Source organism: Pelodiscus sinensis, chromosome 10 (genome assembly GCF_049634645.1).
Source record: "Pelodiscus sinensis isolate JC-2024 chromosome 10, ASM4963464v1, whole genome shotgun sequence".
NCBI lineage: Eukaryota > Metazoa > Chordata > Testudines > Trionychidae > Pelodiscus > Pelodiscus sinensis.
The window spans coordinates 27,678,591-27,692,018 of record NC_134720.1 but is presented as its reverse complement, the minus strand read 5'-3'; the positions used below and the strand labels follow the sequence as shown (position 1 = coordinate 27,692,018).

Below are 13,428 nucleotides of genomic sequence, written 5' to 3'. Positions count from 1 at the left end.
TTGGCGGGGATTCCATCTAGTCCAGTTGCCTTGTTGTTCTTCATCACTTTGATGGCAGCTTGGACCTCATACAGCACATCCTCTATAACGGAATCTGGCTCAGACTAATTTAGATCCTCCTCCGTAGTGGGAACAAGCTATTTTGATTTTATTATTTCGGAAGTTATTATTTTGAACTTAGTAATTCTGAAATAATTTCCTAGTGTAGACGTGCCCTAGTGACCGAGGACACAATCAAACAAAACCATACAGTTTGTGCCTAGACTCTTATGTACAAACATTATCTGAAGAAATCCTGTAAGAATGATTTTTGCTTTTTAAAAAATTACAGACTTTCAGCACAACACATTAGGCCAAAACCTGTTCCTGGGAAAGTCAATGGAAGTTCTGGCATGACTTCAGTAGAACAGGCATAAGCTGCTTTAAAGGCTTTTAAAATCAGCAAATTTTGTTATTGTTATAGGGCTAAATCCTCCTACCCTCAGCCACTGAGTAATCCTGCCTGGCTAAAATCTGCTCTTGTTTAGGAGTCAATGCCACAGAAGTCAATGGCAATTCTCCGCTGACTTCATTAATACAGTATCAGGCTGTTAAATCCAATGCTACCTGAATGAAGTCAGTGGGGGTGTTAATAGCCATAAAGGCTTAATCATTCAAGGTCCTGAGCAAAACGGCCTAATTCTATGATGCACCTGCTTAATTTTAAACAGAAGAAAAGTCTCAAAGTCTGTGGGACAAGATATGGGATGAATTATTTTGTTGAAATGGGACCTTAATGTCTCATTTTAAGCATAAAAAACAAACAAAAAGCAATCAGTTGCCCTCCAAAGAATATTCCTAACTCCTCACAGATAAAATATAACCTATGGAGCAGACTGCTGTGTAAAGTCAAGCTAATCTCACTCTGCTGCTAAAGAACCACTGAATTCAGAGAAGTTACTATAATTAGTAACTCTGCTTTGCCAGGCAGTGAATGGTATCCAAAACATGTCACTTCTTGGTGCAAAACTGTCTCTCTGTTGGGTAAACGAGAAGGAATTAATCAATGAAAACATGACAGCGAGGGTGGGAATTTTATAACGGAGGCAATGTTTTTATTTATTAGGCCAATTAAGTATGATTGACTTGCAGATTACATCAGCTCAGACTCTCACCATTTCAATTCAGTCTGGAGCTCTGCTGAAGTGCAGAAACACTGCTTGAAAGAATGGGTTTGAAAGAATTGAAGGTATGTCATTACGAACAGCTTGCTCATACCAAGGTTTCAACTAGCTGATTCCACCTACAATAAAACAATATAACTAACCTCAACGTTATTTTATCTATGAATAGCTGCAAACAAATTCTATTCATACCAACTAAATGAGCTAAGTAATGTTATTACCACATTTCCCTAATATTTTTTTCTTAGAGAACGGTTTTGTGAAAATGGGCCTTTTTGCGCTACTCCTGCCCAGTAAGGGTTGCTTTCCATTCATAACCCAAACTCTACCAGTAGAAACAGATTTTTAAAAATATACATGAGCATTTCTGAATTTGGCTCAGCATATAATAAAGTGGAAAAATAATTAAAGGCTATGATCGGTGCTTATCACATTATAAAAGTAATTTAGTGTCTATATTGACCAGTAATGATAATGAATTAAAAATCTTGATCTGTGTATTTCAGGAAGATTTTTGCTTTGTTTGTAAATGCAGTTTTCCCTCTTGGGGATGACTCAGAGAAAAAGCCAGGCAAGTTATCCTACCTACTAAATAACCTTAAAAATTGTATATGCATTGTTTTCTCTGAATTAATGTAATACTTAGGAAAGATGCAACCTTGGAGAATGGAATCCTTCTTAATCTAGGCTAATATTCAGGGGTGCATTAACAGGAGGTCGTTTGTAAGACAGAGGTAATTGCTCCATTCTATTCAGCACTGGCAAGGCTTCATCTGGAATATTGTGTCCAATTCTGAGCACCACACTTTAGAAAAGATGTGGACAAATGGAGACAATCCAGAGGAGAGCAACAAAAAAATGAAAGTTTAGAATACCTGGCCTATGAGGGAAGGATAAAAAACCATGGCACATTAAATTTTCAGAAAAGATGACTGAGGAGGGACTGAATAATAGCGTTCAAATACCTTAAGATCTGTTATAAAGAGAAATGAGATCAAGTGTTCTGAATATAGGCAGTCCCCGGGTTATGTACAAGATAGGGACTGTAGGTTTGTTCTTAAGTTGAATTTGTATGTAAGTCGGAACTGGTCCATATTGTAGAGGAAACTCTAGCCAAACATTTCTTCTGAGCTCAGTTTTATTCTCCCACACCTCACTTCCCTCAGTCCTTTATTCTCAAGCTGAGGTGTCTGCTGAGAAAAGCTGCTCCGCGTCTCCCTGGTCTGCTGGGGGCGGGGGCGCTAGCTTCATGTCTCCCTAGTCTGCTGGGGGGAAGCAGCTAGTGCGGGGTTGCCTCACCCTGTCTGTAAGTAGGGATTCGATGCAAGTCGGATCCATGTAACCCAGGGACTGCCTGTATTCACTTAAGGAAGGACAAGAAGTAATCATCTGCAGCAAGGAAGTTTTAGGTTACGTATTAGGAAAAGCTTTCTAACTAAAAAGATAGTTAAGCTCTGGAATATGCTTCCAAGGAAATTTGTGGAATCCCCATCATTAGAGGTTTGTAAAAACAGATTAGACTGGGGTGGGCAATAAGTGGCCCACAGGCTGGATGTGGTTCACCAGGGTTTACTCCCGGTGGGCCACCAGATGTTTTATTTACCTAAATATGGCCATTTGCAGAAGGGATGTAATAGTGTAGTCAATTAACTGATAAGCAAAAGCTTATAGGTTAATACTATAGACTAAACGCATTTCCCCTTTCCTTGCTGCCAGCAACTTTTTTAGCAGGCTGGCCAGCAGCCTGGCTCAGTCCTGGCTTGCACCGGTTTTGGGACCTACTACTGCTGTGGCTCTGCCTTTAAAGTGTATTAGGAGCTAGGCAAGCTGGCAGCCTGGCTCAGTTCTGGCTCATGCCGGGTCCAGGAACTCAGAGCGCGCTCCACTCCCCCCAGATAGGGGCTACTGCTTCCCTGCACTGTTGCCTCTGGTTCTTAAACTGGCTTCCCTCACAGACCACTGCTGCCTGGAACCCAGGCTGTTATCTCTGATACAGAGGCAGCAGCGCAAAGTAGCAGGAGGCTCCTTGGGAGTGGGGCTAGAGCGCACTAGCTGCCAGCTGCTGGTCCCGCCCCTGGGGACTATAGAATATTCTAGTAACCGATAAGAATTCATGCGGTTAATCGACTATTCAATTAACCAATATTTAACATCCCTAGTTTGCAGCTTCCGTTAGCTGCCTTTTGCCGTTCCCAGTCAATGGGCTCTGTGGGAAGTGGTGAATCTCGTCTGGTCCCTTGGCTGCTTACTGCCCACTCCCAGGTTACACAAACATCTCTTAGGAATGAGTTAGGTCCTCGCCTCAGTGCAGATGGCTGGACTTGATGAATTTTCAAGATCCCATCCAGCCCTTCCTTTCTAGAATTCTATGGTTTCATTGGAGTTTCACCATGAATAAATTTGGTCCAGTGTTTCTTAATCTGAATGTCATCCCTTGCAATGAAGCAGTAGCCTAATTGTGCCCTCCAACATGCCTGCACCATGCCATTTGAATTCTCAGGATGTATCCGAGTATAGTGCTAGGCCCAAGGCCCACAGCTGCTGCTAAGCTATCCTTTTCCATAAGCTAATGTCTAGGCCTCTACCAACTTCAAGGTTGTGAAAAACACATCATGGGCTATGAAATCTGGTCTCTTCCATGAAATTTGGTCTGGTGTGTACTTTTACCCCATACTATATGGATTTCATGGGGGAGACCAGTGTTTCTCAATCCAAAAGGGAGTTGCAAAGTTACTATAGAAAGTTGCAGTATTGTCACCCTTATTTTATTGCTGTGTCAAATTTAGAGCAGGGTGGTTGGAGAGTGGTGGTAATGACCAGGTGTCCAGCTCTGAAAGCAATGTCTCGCCAGCAGCAGCGCCAACATGAGAGTGACAACACCATACCATGCCACCTTTACTTCTGTGCCGCTGTCATCAAAGTTGGGTGGTTGCTGGCCAACGGCCCACATCTGAAGGCAGCAGGGCAGAAGTGTGGGTGGCAATATCACAAAACTATGCCATTCTTATTTCTACATTGCTGCTGGTGGTGATGCTGCCTTAAGAGCTGGGCACCTGGCCAGCAGGGGCACTCTCCAGGCATCTGGCTCAGAAGGCAGTGCAGCGGCAAGGGTGACCTCCCCACACACAACTTTGCAGCTCTACTCACAACCCCCTTTTGGGTCAGGACCCCTACAGTTATAACATTGTGAAATTTCTAATTTAAATATCTGAAATCATGACATTTACTGTTTTAAAAATCTTATGACCATGTGCAACGGCGAGTTGGAGTTCCACCCAATCCTGCACCCCCGTAGCCACAGGCACAGACTCCACCAGCCAGTAGAATAGAGGGAGTTTATTGCTTCTCAACGGTACAGCACAGCATAGATGTAATCTGGTTACAGGAATTAGGGTCAGGATGACTCAGGCCCCCTCGAGATGGGGGTGACTGGGCCCTTACAACTCCAGCCCCCTCCTCAGTCTCTCTCTTTCATGGCTTCAGCCTGAAAAAGTGCCCCTTCCCCTCGTGCACACACTTTCTTTGTTCAGTCTCTTCCTTTAACTTGTAGAACTGGTTTTAGCCACTGCCCAGGGGTGGTAAGGCACCCCCTGCTGGGCCGTGCTTACAGACAGCTGCCAATGGGGGTCCCCCACAGCCCACGCATAGTAAACAACAAGATACTAACACTATACCACACCAGGAACTTGACCAAAATGGACCATGTATTTTGTAGGGTCTTATTAATGCCTAAGGCTTAGAGAGTGAAAGGTAGAAGTATTAGTTCTGTATTTTGCAAATCATGCATGTATTTCTTTGGTGTCTCCACGTCCTTTCCCCTTTCTGAGCAGTTGATATGGTTATACAATGTATTTAGGATTGCTGTGCAGCTTTCTGCTTTCATCAGTTTAGTTTCCTTTCCAATGAAAAATGCATAGCATTTGAGATAATGATCCCTGACTGTTGCAACAGTTTTAATTGTATCAAGTCCTTTACCTTGAACAAGAACAAATTAGCACATACCTGACAGGAAACAGTGGGCCAAACTCATCCTTCATGTGACTCCATTAACTCCAGGGATGAACTTTGTTCTGCCTTCTGAGCCCTCATTTTCATAGCAATTTGGTAGTTTCCGAATCTTTAAAAATTGATATTTGTAATGTTGAATATATTTCCAAAATAAATTAGCATTGAAATGCAATTTGTGAAGCAGGAATTGCAAAGATTACAGCCTCCATAAATGCAGAATCAGAAATGAGAAAAAAAGCGGGTTTCTTGAAGCATGGAAAAGTAGCTCATGCTTGCTAGTGCTATACAGCTGACATTTCCTTAAAAACCAAAGAACAAATTCTGCTCTGCATAACAGCCATATTGCTCTAGAGTTCTCTGGAGAGTTAGCAGAAAGCTTAATTAACTCAATTGTATCTAGCAAAGTATATCGCTCATACCAGGTCCAAATTTATCTCCATTACACAGAAACCTAATGGCATCTCACTGTTTTACTAATGTAACTTATTGAGATGATGAATTCTGAAAATGCAATAAAAGAAAATTTTCTTCTCAAAACCAGTATTCCTTACTCAATCAATGTGACTATTAACGATGGGATGGCAAGATTTTCCCTGCTTGAAACATTGTTTCAAGTTTCTTGGCCAGCTATTGTCTGTTATGCCCATGGAAACTTATTTTATAGAAGATTGACAAAAGCTGTAAACAATATCATCTCCCTAGTATCTGTGAACTGAAAGACCCTTTCACATGTAGGTAGAGGATCTTGCCCACCTGTGCCTCTCCCTTTCTCTGAGACACATGGAGGGTGGGTGCTCTCAGGCTCCAAGGATCTGTGTGGGAGGGAAGGGGAAGATAGCAGATAGCTCTGATTTACAGTCCTGATACTTTAAAATTACACCAATCTTTCAGGGGAGTTGTACCAAATAATACTAAAGTCCTTTGACAAGTTCTGGTTAAAAAAATCCTAATAAAATACACTCAGTCCTGCAGGAGAAGTGGGATTTTAATGTTCCAGATCTGTATTAAGTAAGAAAATCCTGTTACTTTTGAAGTTCAAGTGCAATTTGTCAAGTTGGGTTATTTTGCCAGCTGTTACGTGTACAGTTTCACATGTGGGCAATGACAGCAAATATTGGAAAGCTATACAATTTTCCAAAAAATGTCTAAAAAGTAGTTCTATATTATACTTTTTACAGAAAAATAATCCTAATGCCACACAAACTCTACTAATCCATATAATCCTTAACCCAATGCATGTGAGAGCTAACATTTTAATAGTAAAAGCAGTGACTACACTTCAAAATCAAGTAAAACACATGAAGGATTACTCCATTTGTCATTGAAGCTTTGCACAGTGCAGACCAGCAAGAGGTTTTTAACAAAGAAGCACTGTACAAGTCTAAACCAGCTGCAGGTACTGTGGATTATTTTATCAACAATTCTGTCTACTGTCTACAGTTTCCCTGCAATGACTCAACTCAGTTAACCATGAAATAGTCAACTGCTTTGGAAATTAGTTATCCAGTCCTAAGTCTGCTTTTAAGGTACCAACAGTTCTGAGAAAATGAGTAAAATTTGTATTAGGCAACTGAACTGCCATTTCCGACTGATTGCAGTTGTTTAACGGATGTTGAGCACAGCATGTCTGCAATGCTTCTACCACTTACGCAACTTTTCTCCGGCTTCAGTATTGCAGAAGTTCTACGGTACTGTGCCCAATAATCCTTTAATGGATGGATACTGTATGGGGATTCAAAGATGTGTATTTTAAATTGTTTATTAGTACAGTTGTGCAAGGTGCTTCATAAACAAACAAAAGAGAGCTCCCTGCTCAGGGAGAAGGGAGAATACAGTTACAGAACCAAGATCATGCCAAAATGCCCATTCAAAAGAATGGGAGTCCTTCCATCAGATTTCAGTGAACACTGGGTCAAATCCTAAATAATGTGCACAACTTGATTGAACTACATTTTATGTCTAATATATCTACCATATATATGCATATACAATTTATAGATGCACTCTTTCCCACCCCCTCTCTTTTTTCCAGGAAATAACACCACTGTCTCTAGCTGCTATTGTGCTATAAGGTGTTTCCAAAAACCATGCCATTTAGTGCCTAATGACTCATAGTATTGAGGTCTTATTGCATATTTTTAAAGTTTGCATTACAGTGTCATTGATTTAAAAATATTTAGATATACATAAATGATGGTACTGTAACATTTTAAGCTTGTTTTGGTTGTGCATTGGCAATGGTCTCTTTTGCCTGGTGAAGAAAGTAACAAGGTTGCCATGAAAATCTAAATTGGATGAGTATAAATACTCTGGAAAACTGTGTAATATAAAGGCTATTCAAAAGCTGAATTGCTACAGTTTAGAAATAAAAAAATCTTGATAAGATTTTAAAAAAATCACTTTGTAATGTACATAAGAGCGATGTAAATGTGTAGCCATTAAAATGGGTAACCCAAAGAATTACACGCGATTCCCGGTTCAGCTCTCAGGGAGCCAGCTGCCAGCCCATTCTGGTCCCTCTGTATCAAAAGCAGCAGCACCTGGTGGCAGGTGGGAGCACTGGTATTTGCCGGGAGCTGGCTTTTAAAAGCTGGGTCCTGGTGTGCACTAAGTCCCTGGGAGCTGACTGCCACCCCACACTGCTGCCTCTTAAAGCAGGAGCAGCAGCACAGGCAGGAGGCAGTACACCTAGGGAGCCGGCTTCAAGGCCAGCTCCTGCCTTGTAACAGTTCCTGGGGAGCCAACTGCCGTACCCACGGTTCAAGTGCATGTAACCTCTGAAATTGTTCACAGTTAGCCAATTACCCACATTTTAAACATCCCTAGTACATAAGAAAAATGTATAGATTTGAATCCAGTTGTGACATCCTTCCCCACACTGAGATGCACTTTACTCTGGGAGTAGTTCTACTCATCACTCTACATAAGAGTCCAAATATTTATAACTTTTTTTCCCTTCCCGGCCCATTGCTCAGGTGCAACACAGACTATTATTATGTAATCCTCAAAATAAACAATAATTAAAGGAAATATACACCTCAGAAAAACAAATGCCATACCTTGGAACAGATGCTGATCACTTACTCTGACCCCTTTGTGTCATTCTCCCTATGTGTAAAGGGGGCTAAGAAGCTCAGTTGCTAATATTTTGACTACACCGCTAAATACTCCAATCCCGATTTGGGTTTGTTTGTTTTTCCAAATAATGTTAATTTAATACTTAGTGAAGGTGCTGGAGTGAGATGCCCTGGAAAAGGCCATTATTTCTTCTCTGAACAGAATGCATGTACTTCAAAGTTTCCAATATAACTCAACCCTGAAAGCGGGGGATTGAATCAGCACCAGGAAGGAGTTCTGTTTCCAAATTCTCTCATTTCTTGGTCTGTTTAAACTGAGAACACTGCTATAAATTGAACATTTCTAAGAACATAAGAACAGCCATACTGGATCAGTCCAAAGATCCATCTAGCCCAGTATCCTGTCTCTCAACAGTGGCCAATCCCAGGTGCCCCACAGGGAATGAATAGAACAGGAAATCATCAAGTGATACCTCATCTGTCACCCATTCCCAGCTTTTGACAAATAGAGGCTAAGGATACCATTCCTACCCATCCTGGCCAAGAGCCATTGAATTTATCAAGTTCTTTTTTGAACCCTGTTAAAGTCCTGGTCTTCACAACATCCTCTGGCAAGGAGTTCCATAGGTTGACTGTGCTTTGTATGAAGAAATACTTTGTTTTAAATCTGCTACCTATTGATTTCATTTTGGGGACTCCCAGTTCTTGTGTAATTGGAACAGATAAAAATGTTGTCCTTATTTACCTTCTCCAAACCAGTCATGGTTTTACAGACCTCTATCATATCTCCCCTTAGTCTCCTCTTTTCTAAGATGAAAAATCCCAGTTTTATTAATCTCTCCTCATATAGAAGCCATTCCATACCCTTAATCATTTTTGTTGCCCTTTTCTGAACTTTTTTCAATGCCAATATACCTTTTTTGATATGAGGCAACTACATCTGAACACAGAATTCAAGATGTGGGTATACCATGGCTTTATATAGAGGTAATAATATTTTCTCTATCTTATTTTCTGGCTCCTTTTTAACGATTCCTAACATTGTGTTGGCTTTTTTGATTACTGCTGCATACTGACTGGATGTTTTCCGAGAGCTATCTACAATGACTCGAAGATCTCCCCCTTGAGTGGTAACAGCTAATTTAGTCCCTATCATTTTGTAAGTATAGTTGGGATTATGTTTTCCAATATGCATTACTTTGCCTTTATCAACATTAAAATGAATCTATCATTTTGTTGCTCATTTGCCTAGATTTGTGAAATCCCTTTGAAGCTCTTCAGTCTGATTCAGACTCAACTACCTTGAGCAGTTTAGTACCATCTGCAAATTTTGCAAGATCACTGTTTAACCCGTTCTCCAGATCATTTATGAATATGTTGAATAGGACTGGTCCCAGTATAGACCCTTGCAAGACAACACTGGTTACTTGTCTCCATTCTGAAAACTTATCATTTATTCCTACCCTTTGTTTCCTATTTTTACCAATTATCAATCCATGAGAGGACCTTTCCTCTTATCCCTCTTTATTTTAAGAGCCTTTGGTGGGGGGCCTTGTGAAAGACTTTCTGAAAATCTAAGCACACTATATCCACTGGATCCCACTTGTCCACATACTTGTTGATGCCTTCAAAGAATTCTAGTATATTAGTAAGGTATGATTTCCCTTTACAGAAATCCCAGCAAATTATGTATATCTAAGTGTCTGACAATTCTATTCTTACTATAGTTTCAATCAATGTGCCCACTACTGAAACTATACTTACTGGTCTATAATTGCCATAATCACCTTTAGAGACCTTTTTGAAAACTGGAGTTATATTAGCTAATCTTCCAGTCATTTGGCACAGAAGATGATTTAAAGTATATGTTATAAACCACAGCTAGTAGTTCCGCAATTTCACATATGAGTTCTTGCAGAACACTTGGGTGAATGCCATCTGGTCCTGGCGATGTTACTCTTTAGTTCATCAATTTGTTCCAAAATCTCCTCTAATGGCACCTCAATCTGGGACAATTCCTAAAAAGAATGGCTCAGGTTTGGGAATTTCCTTAATATCCTAAGCCATGAAGACCAATGCAAAGAATTCATTTAGTTTCTCTGCAATGACCTTGTCATCCTTGAGCGATCCTTTAGCATTTTGACTGTCCAGTGGTCCCTCTGGTTGTTTAGCAGACTTCCTGCTTCTGATGTACTTTTAAAAATTGCTATTACTTTTTGAATTTTTGGCTAGCTGTTCTTCAAATTCCTTTTGGTCTTCCTAATTATACTTTCCACTTCACTTGACAGAGTTTATGCTCCTTTCTATTTTCCTCACTAGGATTTAATTTCCACTTTTTAAACAATGCCTTTTTATCTCTCGCTGCTTTTTTTTACTTGATAGTTAAGCCATGGTGGCACTTTTTTGGTTCTTACTGTGTTTCTGAATTTGGGGGATACATTTAAGTTGAGCCTCTACTATGATCTCTTTGAAAAGTTTCCATGCAGCTTGCAGGGATTTTACTTTTGGCACTGTACCTTTTAATTTCTGTTTAACTAACTTCCTCATTTCTGTGTAGTTCTCCTTTCTGAAATTAAATGCCACACTGTTGGGCTACTCTGGTGTTTTTCCCTCCACAGAGATGTTAAATTTAATTATATTATGGCTACTATTTCCAAGCTGTCCAGCTATATTCATCTCTTGGATCAGATCCTGCGCTCTACTTAGGACAAGATCAAGAATTGCCTTTCCTCTCGTGACTTCCACGAAGCAGCCATTTAAGGTTTCAAGAAACTTTATCTCTGCATCCCGTCTTAAGGTGATGTGTACCCAGTCAATATGGGGATAGTGGAAATCTCCAATTATTAATTAGTTTTTTATTTTTATAACCTCTCTAATCTTAGCATTTCACAGTCACAGTCACTATCACTATCCTGGTCAGATGGTCAGTAATATATCCCTACTGCTATATTCATATTATCAAAGCATGGAATTACTGTCCATACGGATTCCATGGAACAGCTTGATTCATTTAAGATTTTTACTTCATTTGATTCTACATTTTCTTTCACATAAATTGCCACTCCCCCACCAGCATGAGCTGTTCTGTCCTCCAATATATGTAATACCCTGGTATTACTATGTCCCGTTGATTATCTTCATTCCTGCAAGTTTCTGCGATGCTCAGTACATCAATATCCTCATTCAATATGAGGCACTCTAGATCACCCATCTTATTATTCAGATTTTTAGTGTTTGTATATAAGCACTTTTAAAACTTGTCACTATTTAGCTTTTTGCCATTACCTGATGTGACTGAATGGGATACTTTCATTTGACTGTCTCACCCGACCGTACCCATATCTTATCTTCAATCGTCTTCTCTTTACTAAGACATAGAGAATATCTATTAATAGGTCCTCCCCTAAGGGATGCCTCTGCCCAATCCATGTGTTCCTCCGCATCTGTTGGATTTCCCCCAGTCCTTAGTTTAAAAACTGCTCTAAAACCTTTTTAATTTTAAGTGCCAGCAATCTGGACCCATTTTGGTTTAGGTTGAGGCCATCCTTCCTGTATAGGCTCATTCTTTTCCATAAGTTTCCTAATAAATTTAAACCCACCTCCCTACAGCATCATCTCATCAACACATTGAGACCCTGCAGTCCTGCCTACCTAGCCCCGCATGAGGAAATGGAAGCATTTCAGTGAACACCACCACTGAGGTCCTGGATTTCAGTCTCTTTTCTAGAAGCCTAAATTTGGCCTCCTATCCTTCCCTATGTCATTGATATTTACATAACCAACCAGCTCCTCCGCAGCATTTACCCATAGGCAGGGCTCAACAAACCACGGCGAAAACCACTCACCAGCCACGCACTGCACGTGGGTGAGACCCACACTGCGCATGTGCGAACTGCCAGTGAACGGGGCGAGTAGATAAGTGGATTTGTCGAGCCCTGCCCACAAGTCTATCCAGATATCTCAAGAGATCCGCAACTTTCACACCAGGCAGGCAAGGCACCCATTCAGTTCTCCCGGTTCTTGCAAACCCAGCTGTCTATGTGTCAAATGACTGAATCCCTCATGACTAAATCCTGTCTTTTCCCAATAGCAAGAGTTCCTTCCCACAGAGAGGTGTCCTCAGTGCGAGAGGATATCACATCATCATCATCTGGAAGGACGGTCAAAACGATGGGATCATTTCCCTCTGCTCCAGTTGAATGTTCTCCTTCCCTGAGCCTTTCATGCTTCTCAACACACAAAGGCTGTCTGACCAGGGGTGGGACCATTTTACTGTGTCCTAGAAAGTTTTATCTACGTACCTCTCTGCCTCCCTTAGCTCCTCCAATTCAGCAATCCTGGTCTCCAAAGTCCGTACTCAGTCTGTAAGGGCCAGGAGCTCCTTGCACACATACACCACCAGGGCAAGTAATCATACATGCTACATTGGGTGCAATAAACTGGATTATGCGCACTATGCTGCTGGGCTTCTGCCTGCATCCTCTTTTTATTCAAAGCTAATTAATTTTGTGACAGGTGGGATTTTTAAAACAGGTGGCGGTGGTTTTAGTTTAGTTTAAAGAAGTTTAAAGAATGCCAAGTCTATCTAGCCTCCTTCAAAACTCCCCCTCCAAAATCCCTTGCAAAACTTCCCTATTAGCTGCTTCTATTCACTAGCTCCTCTGATCCTTAGGAGTGGTCTTTTTAAAATAGCCTTCCTGAGCAGTCATGCTTCCTAGTTAAGGCTTGATGAGTATGAAAGGGATTAGTATCAAAGCCTCATTAAGAAGCTCTCAGGCTTGCCTAGTACCCTTCTCCATCTACAAGTTTCAGGTTGCTTTTCTATACTAAAAAAATAAAACTCTCTAGTGCTCAAAACTTTCCTATTTGTAAGTGGCAGGAGTCAGTGCTTACTTTACATGCTTCATAACACACAGTTTTATTGGCATTACCAATGTCAATGTATCTACAGAGCAGTACAATCAGGCTCATCCCATTTTCCTCTCAGCCTCTTGAAAACAAAAAGTTTCTCTTTCAAAGATATATATTCTCCCTACACCAGGGTTTCCCAAACATTTTTGGCTAGGGAGCCCCTACGGGATCCTGAAAATCTGTTGGAGACCTTACTAGCTGCTCTCTTTTTCAATGTCAGAGCAAGATTTTGAGTGTGACGTGCAACACTATTGTTTGACAGTATGGTT

General features: G+C 40.8%; 1 protein-coding gene across 13 annotated transcripts in view; it reads right to left on the bottom strand.

Moving 5' to 3' along the window:
* MBNL1 (muscleblind like splicing regulator 1) overlaps positions 1–13,428 on the bottom strand; it is a 205,126-nt gene that overhangs the window by 85,765 nt on the left and 105,933 nt on the right. Inside the window, exon 1 of one of the 13 annotated variants that reach the window (XM_014569967.3) lies at positions 5,166–5,286. The exons of the other annotated variants lie outside the window; for them this stretch is intronic. The gene's annotated coding sequence lies outside the window, so the exon portion shown is untranslated. Of the gene's footprint in view, positions 1–5,165; positions 5,287–13,428 lie in introns of those variants that run through there. 13 annotated transcript variants of the gene reach the window in all.